Source organism: Opisthocomus hoazin, chromosome 21, assembly GCF_030867145.1.
Source record: "Opisthocomus hoazin isolate bOpiHoa1 chromosome 21, bOpiHoa1.hap1, whole genome shotgun sequence".
Lineage (NCBI taxonomy): Eukaryota > Metazoa > Chordata > Aves > Opisthocomiformes > Opisthocomidae > Opisthocomus > Opisthocomus hoazin.
Window position 1 is genome coordinate 14686038 of NC_134434.1, and position 6374 is coordinate 14692411.

Below are 6374 nucleotides of genomic sequence, written 5' to 3' on the forward strand. Positions count from 1 at the left end.
GGCAGATGAGGCTGAGCAACAGCTTTCCAGGCTAGACCCTTCTGGCTGCCAGCTATCTGCAGACGTTCGCATTTTCGTAGCAGGGCTGCCGCAGGCTCTTGGCACGGACCGCATAAGTTACGTTTGAAGTTTGAGGTGGCAAGACAAGGAAGCAGCCCCAGTCTCTGTGCCTCTGTGCGAGCAGTGCCCTGGGCAGATGATGCTGAGCAACAGCTTTCCAGGCTAGCCCCTTCTGCCTGCCAGCTATCTGCAGACGTTCGCATTTTTGGAGCAGGGTTGTCGCAGGCTTCCGGCACGGACCCCATAAGCAACGTTTGAAGTTTGAGGTGGCAAGACAAGCAAGCAGCCCCAGCCTCTGTGCCTCTGTGCGAGCAGTGCCGTGGGCAGATGTGGCTGAGCAACAGCTTTCCAGGCTAGCCCCTTCTGCCTGCCAGCTATCTGCAGACGTTCGCATTTTTGGAACAGGGCTGCCGCAGGCTCCCGGCACAGACCCCATAAGCAACTTCTGAAGTTTGAGGTGGCAAGACAAGCAAGCAGCCCCAGACTCTGTGCCTCTGTGCGAGCAGTGCCGTGGGCAGATGAGGTATAGAAACAGCTTTCCAGGCTAGCCCCTTCTGCCTGCCAGCTATCTGCAGACGTTCGCATTTTCGGAGCAGGGCTGCCGCAGGCTCCCGGCACGGACCCCCATAAGATACTTTTGAAGTTTGAGGTGGCAAGACAAGCAAGCAGCCCCAGTCTCTGTGCGTCTGTGCGAGCAGTGCCTTGGGCAGATGAGGCTGAGCAACAGCTTTCCAGGCTAGTCCCTTCTGCCTGCCAGGTATATGCAGACGTTCGCATTTTTAGAGAAGGGCTGCCGCAGGCTCCCGGCACAGACCCCATAAGCAACTTCTGAAGTTTGAGGTGGCAAGACAAGCAAGCAGCCCCAGTCTCTGTGCGTCTGTGCGACCAGTGCCCTGGGCAGATGAGGCTGAGCAACAGCTTTCCAGGCTAGCCCCTTCTGCCTGCCAGCTATCTGCAGACGTTCGCATTTTTGGAACAGGGCTGCCGCGGGCTCCTGGCACGGACCTTATAAGTTACGTTTGAAGTTTGAGGTCGCAAGACAAGCAAGCAGCCCCAGTCTCTGTGCCTCTGTGCGAGCAGTGCCCTGGGCAGATGATGCTGAGCAACAGCTTTCCAGGCTAGCCCCTTCTGCCTGCCAGCTATCTGCAGATGTTCGCATTTTCGGAGCAAAGCTGCCGCAGGCTCCCGACACGGACCCCCATAAGCTACTTTTGAAGTTTGAGGTGGCAAGACAAGCAAGCAGCCCCAGTCTCTGTGCGTCTGTGCGAGCAGTGCCGTGGGCAGATGAGGCTGAGCAACAGCTTTCCAGGCTAGCTCCTTCTCCCTGCCAGCTATCTGCAGACGTTCGCACTTTCGGAGCAGGTCTGCCGCAGGCTCCCGGCACCGACCCCCATAAGTTATGTTTGAAGTCTGAGGTGGCAAGACAAGCAAGCAGCCCCAGTCTCTGTGCCTCTGTGCGAGCAGTGCCCTCGGCAGATGAGGCTGAGCAACAGCTTTCCAGGCTAGCCCCTTCTGCCTGCCAGCTATCTGCAGACGTTCTCATTTTCGGAGCAGGGCTGCCGCAGGCTCCCGGCACGGACCCCCATAAGCAACTTTTGAAGTTTGAGGTGGCAAGACAAGCAAGCAGCCCCAGACTCTGTGCCTCTGTGCGAGCAGTGCCGTGGGCAGATGAGGTATAGCAACAGCTTTCCAGCTAGCCCCTTCTTCCTGCCAGCTATCTGCAGACGTTCGCATTTTCGGAGCAGGGTTTCCGCAAGCTCCCTTCGTGGACCCCGTAAGCTACGTTTGAAGTTTGAGGTGGCAAGAGAAGCAAGCAGCCCCAGTCTCTGTGCCTTTGTGCGAACAGTGCCGTGGGCAGATGAGGCTGAGCAACAGCTTTCCAGGCTAGCCCCTTCTGCCTGCCAGCTATCTGCAGACGTTCGCATTTTTGGAGCAGGGCTGCCGCGGGCTCCCGGCACCGACCCCCATAAGCTATGTTTGAAGTCTGAAGTGGCAAGACAAGCAAGCAGCCCCAGTCTCTGTGCCTCTGTGCGAGTAGTGCCGTGGGCAGATGAGGCTGAGCAACAGCTTTCCAGGCTAGACCCTTCTGGCTGCCAGCTATCTGCAGACGTTCGCATTTTCGTAGCAGGGCTGCCGCAGGCTCTTGGCACGGACCGCATAAGTTACGTTTGAAGTTTGAGGTGGCAAGACAAGCAAGCAGCCCCAGTTTCTGTGCCTCTGTGCGAGCAGTGCCCTGGGCAGATGATGCTGAGCAACAGCTTTCCAGGCTAGCCCCTTCTGCCTGCCAGCTATCTGCAGACGTTCGCATTTTCGGAGCAGGGCTGCCGGAGGCTCCCGGCACGGACCCCCATAAGCTACTTTTGAAGTTTGAGGTGGCAAGACAAGCAAGCAGCCCCAGTCTCTGTGCGTCTGTGCGGGCAGTGCCCTGGGCAGATGAGGCTGAGCAACAGCTTTCCAGGCTAGCCCCTTCTGGCTGCCAGCTATCTGCAGACGTTCGCATTTTTGGAGCAGGGTTGCCGCAGGCTCCCGGCACGGAACCCATAAACAACGTTTAAGTTTGAGGTGGCAAGACAAGCAAGCAGCCCCAGTCTCTGTGCGTCTGTGCGAGCAGTGCCGTGGGCAGATGAGGCTGAGCAACAGCTTTCCAGGCTAGCCCCTTCTGCCTGCCAGCTATCTGCAGACGTTCGCATTTTTGGAGCAGGGTTGCCGCAGGCTCCCGGCACGGACCCCATAAGCAACGTTTGAAGTGTGAGGTGGCAAGACAAGGAAGCAGCCCCAGTCTCTGTGCCTCTGTGCGAGCAGTGCCCTGGGCAGATGAGGCTGAGCAACAGCTTTCCAGGCTAGCCCCTTCTGCCTGCCAGCTATCTGCAGACGTTCTCATTTTCGGAGCAGGGCTGCCGCAGGCTCTTGGCATGGACCCCATAAGCTATGTTTGAAGTTTGAGGTGGCAAGACAAGCAAGCAGTTCCAGTCTCTGTTCCTCTGTGCGAGTAGTGCCGTGGGCAGATGAGGCTGAGCAACAGCTTTCCAGGCTAGCCCCTTCTGCCTGCCAGCTATCTGCAGACGTTCGCATTTTCGGAGCAGGGCTGCCGGCGGCTCCTGGCACGGACCCCGATAAGCTAATTTTGAAGTTTGAGGTGGCAAGACAAGCAAGCAGCCCCAGTCTCTGTGCGTCTGTGCGAGCAGTGCCCTGGGCAGATGAGGCTGAGCAACAGCTTTCCAGGCTAGCCCCTTCTGCCTGCCAGCTATCTGCAGACGTTCGCATTTTTCGGAGCACGGCTGCCGCAGGCTCCCGGCACGGACCCCCATAAGCTACTTTTGAAGTTTGAGGTGGCAAGACAAGCAAGCAGCCCCAGTCTCTGTGCGTCTGTGCGAGCAGTGCCCTGGGCAGATGAGGCTGAGCAACAGCTTTCCAGGCTAGCCCCTTCTGCCTGCCAGCTATCTGCAGACGTTCGCATTTTTGGAGCAGGGTTGCCGGAGGCTCCCGGCAAAAACCCCATAAGCTACGTTTGAAGTTTGAGGTGGCAAGACAAGCAAGCAGCCCCAGTCTCTGTGCCTCTGTGCGAGCAGTGCCCTGGGCAGATAAGACTGAGCAGCAGCTTTCCAGGCTAGCCCCTTCTGCATGCCAGCTATCTGCAGACGTTCGCATTTTCGGAGCAGGGTTGCCGCAGGCTCCCGACACGGACTCCCATAAGCTACGTTTGAAGTTTGAGGTGGAAAGAGAAGCAAGCAGCCCCCGTCTCTGTGCGTCTGTGCGGGCAGTGCCGTGGGCAGATGAGGCTGAGCAACAGCTTTCCAGGCTAGCCCCTTCTGCCTGCCAGCTATCTGCAGACGTTCGCATTTTCGGAGCAGGGCTGCCGGCGGCTCCCGGCACAGACCCCATAAGCTACGTTTGAAGTTTGAGGTGGCAAGACAAGCAAGCAGCCCCAGTCTCTGTGCGTCTGTGCGAGCAGTGCCCTGGGCAGATGAGGCTGAGCAACAGCTTTCCAGGCTAGCCCCTTCTGGCTGCCAGCTATCTGCAGACGTTCGCATTTTTAGAGAAGGGTTGCCTCAGGCTCCCGGCACGGACCCCATAAGCTACGTTTGAAGTTTGAGGTGGCAAGACAAGGAAGCAGGCCCACTCTCTGTGCCTCTGTGCGAGCAGTGCCGTGGGCAGATGAGGCTGAGAAACAGCTTTCCAGGCTAGCCCCTTCTGCCTGCCAGCTATCTGCAGACGTTCGCATTTTTGGAACAGGGCTGCCGCAGGTTCCCGGCACAGACCCCATAAGCTACGTTTGAAGTTTGAGGTGGCAAGACAAGCTAGCAGCCCCAGCCTCTGTGCCTCTGTGCGAGCAGTGCCGTGGGCAGATGACGTATAGCAACAGCTTTCCAGGCTAGCCCCTTCTGCCTGCCAGCTATCTGCAGACGTTCGCATTTTTGGAGCAGGGTTTCCGCAAGCTCCCTTCGTGGACCCCATAAGCTACATTTGAAGTTTGAGGTGGCAAGACAAGCAAGCAGCCCCAGTCTCTGTGCCTCTGTGCGAGCAGTGCTCTGGGCTGATGAGGCTGAGCAACAGCTTTCCAGGCTAGCCCCTTCTGGCTGCCAGCTATCTGCAGACGTTCGCATTTTCGGAGCAGGGCTGCCGCAGGCTCCCGGCACGGACCCCATAAGATACGTCTGAAGTTTGAGGTGGCAAGACAAGCAAGCAGCCCCAGTCTCTGTGCGTCTGTGCGAGCAGTGCCGTGGGCAGATGATGCTGAGCAACAGCTTTCCAGGCTAGCCCCTTCTGCCTGCCAGCTATCTGCAGACGTTCGCATTTTCGGAGCAGGGCTGCCGGCGGCTCCCGGCACGGACCCCCATACGCTACTTTTGAAGTTTGAGGTGGCAAGACAAGCAAGCAGCCCCAGTCTCTGTGCGTCTGTGCGAGCAGTGCCCTGGGCAGATGAGGCTGAGCAACAGCTTTCCAGGCTAGCCCCTTCTGCCTGCCAGCTATCTGCAGACGTTTGCATTTTTCGGAGCAGGGCTGCCGCAGGCTCCTGGCACAGACCCCATAAGCAACGTTTGAAGTTTCAGGTGGCAAGACAAGCAAGCACCACCGGACTCTGTGCCTCTGTGCGAGCAGTGCCGTGGGCAGATGAGGTATAGAAACAGCTTTCGAGGCTAGCCCCTTCTGGCTGCCAGCTATTTGCAGACGTTCGCATTTTCGGAGCAGGGTTTCCGCAAGCTCCCTTCGTGGACCCCATAAGCTACGTTTGAAGTTTGAGGTGGCAAGACAAGCAAGCAGCCCCAGTCTCTGTGCCTCTGTGCGAGCATTGCCGTGGGCAGATGAGGCTGAGCAACAGCTTTCCAGGCTAGTCACTTCTGCCTGCCAGGTATTTGCAGACGTTCGCATTTTCGGAGCAGGGCTGCCGCAGGCTCCCGGCACGGACCTTATAAGCTACGTTTGAAGTTTGAGGTGGCAAGACAAGCAAGCAGCCACAGTCTCTGTGCCTCTGTGCGAGCAGTGCCGTGGGCAGATGAGGCTGAGCAACAGCTTTCCAGGCTAGCCCCTTCTGCCTGCCAGCTATCTGCAGACGTTCGCATTTTCGGAGCAGGGCTGCCGCAGGCTCCCGGCACGGACTCCATAAGCTACGTTTGAAGTTTGAGGTGGCAAGACAAGCAAGCAGCCCCAGTATCTGTGCCTCTGTGCGAGCAGTGCCGTGGGCAGATGATGCTGAGCAACAGCTTTCCAGGCTAGCCCCTTCTGCCTGCCACCTATCTGCAGACGTTCGCATTTTTGGAACAGGGCTGCCGCAGGTTCCCGGCACAGACACCATAAGCTACGTTTGAAGTTTGAGGTGGCAAGACAAGCTAGCAGCCCCAGCCTCTGTGCCTCTGTGCGAGCAGTGCCGTGGGCAGATGACGTATAGCAACAGCTTTCCAGGGTAGCCCCTTCTGCCTGCCAGCTATCTGCAGACGTTCGCATTTTTGGAGCAGGGTTTCCGCAAGCTCCCTTCGTGGACCCCATAAGCTACATTTGAAGTTTGAGGTGGCAAGACAAGCAAGCAGCCCCAGTCTCTGTGCGTCTGTGCGAGCAGTGCCCTGGGCAGATGAGGCTGAGCAACAGCTTTCCAGGCTAGCCCCTTCTCCCTGCCAGCTATCTGCAGACGTTCGCATTTTCGGAGCAGGGCTGCCGCAGGCTCCCGGCACGGACTCCATAAGCTACGTTTGAAGTTTGAGGTGGCAAGACAAGCAAGCAGCCCCAGTATCTGTGCCTCTGTGCGAGCAGTGCCGTGGGCAGATGATGCTGAGCAACAGCTTTCCAGGCTAGCCCCTTCTGCCTGGCAGCTATCTGCA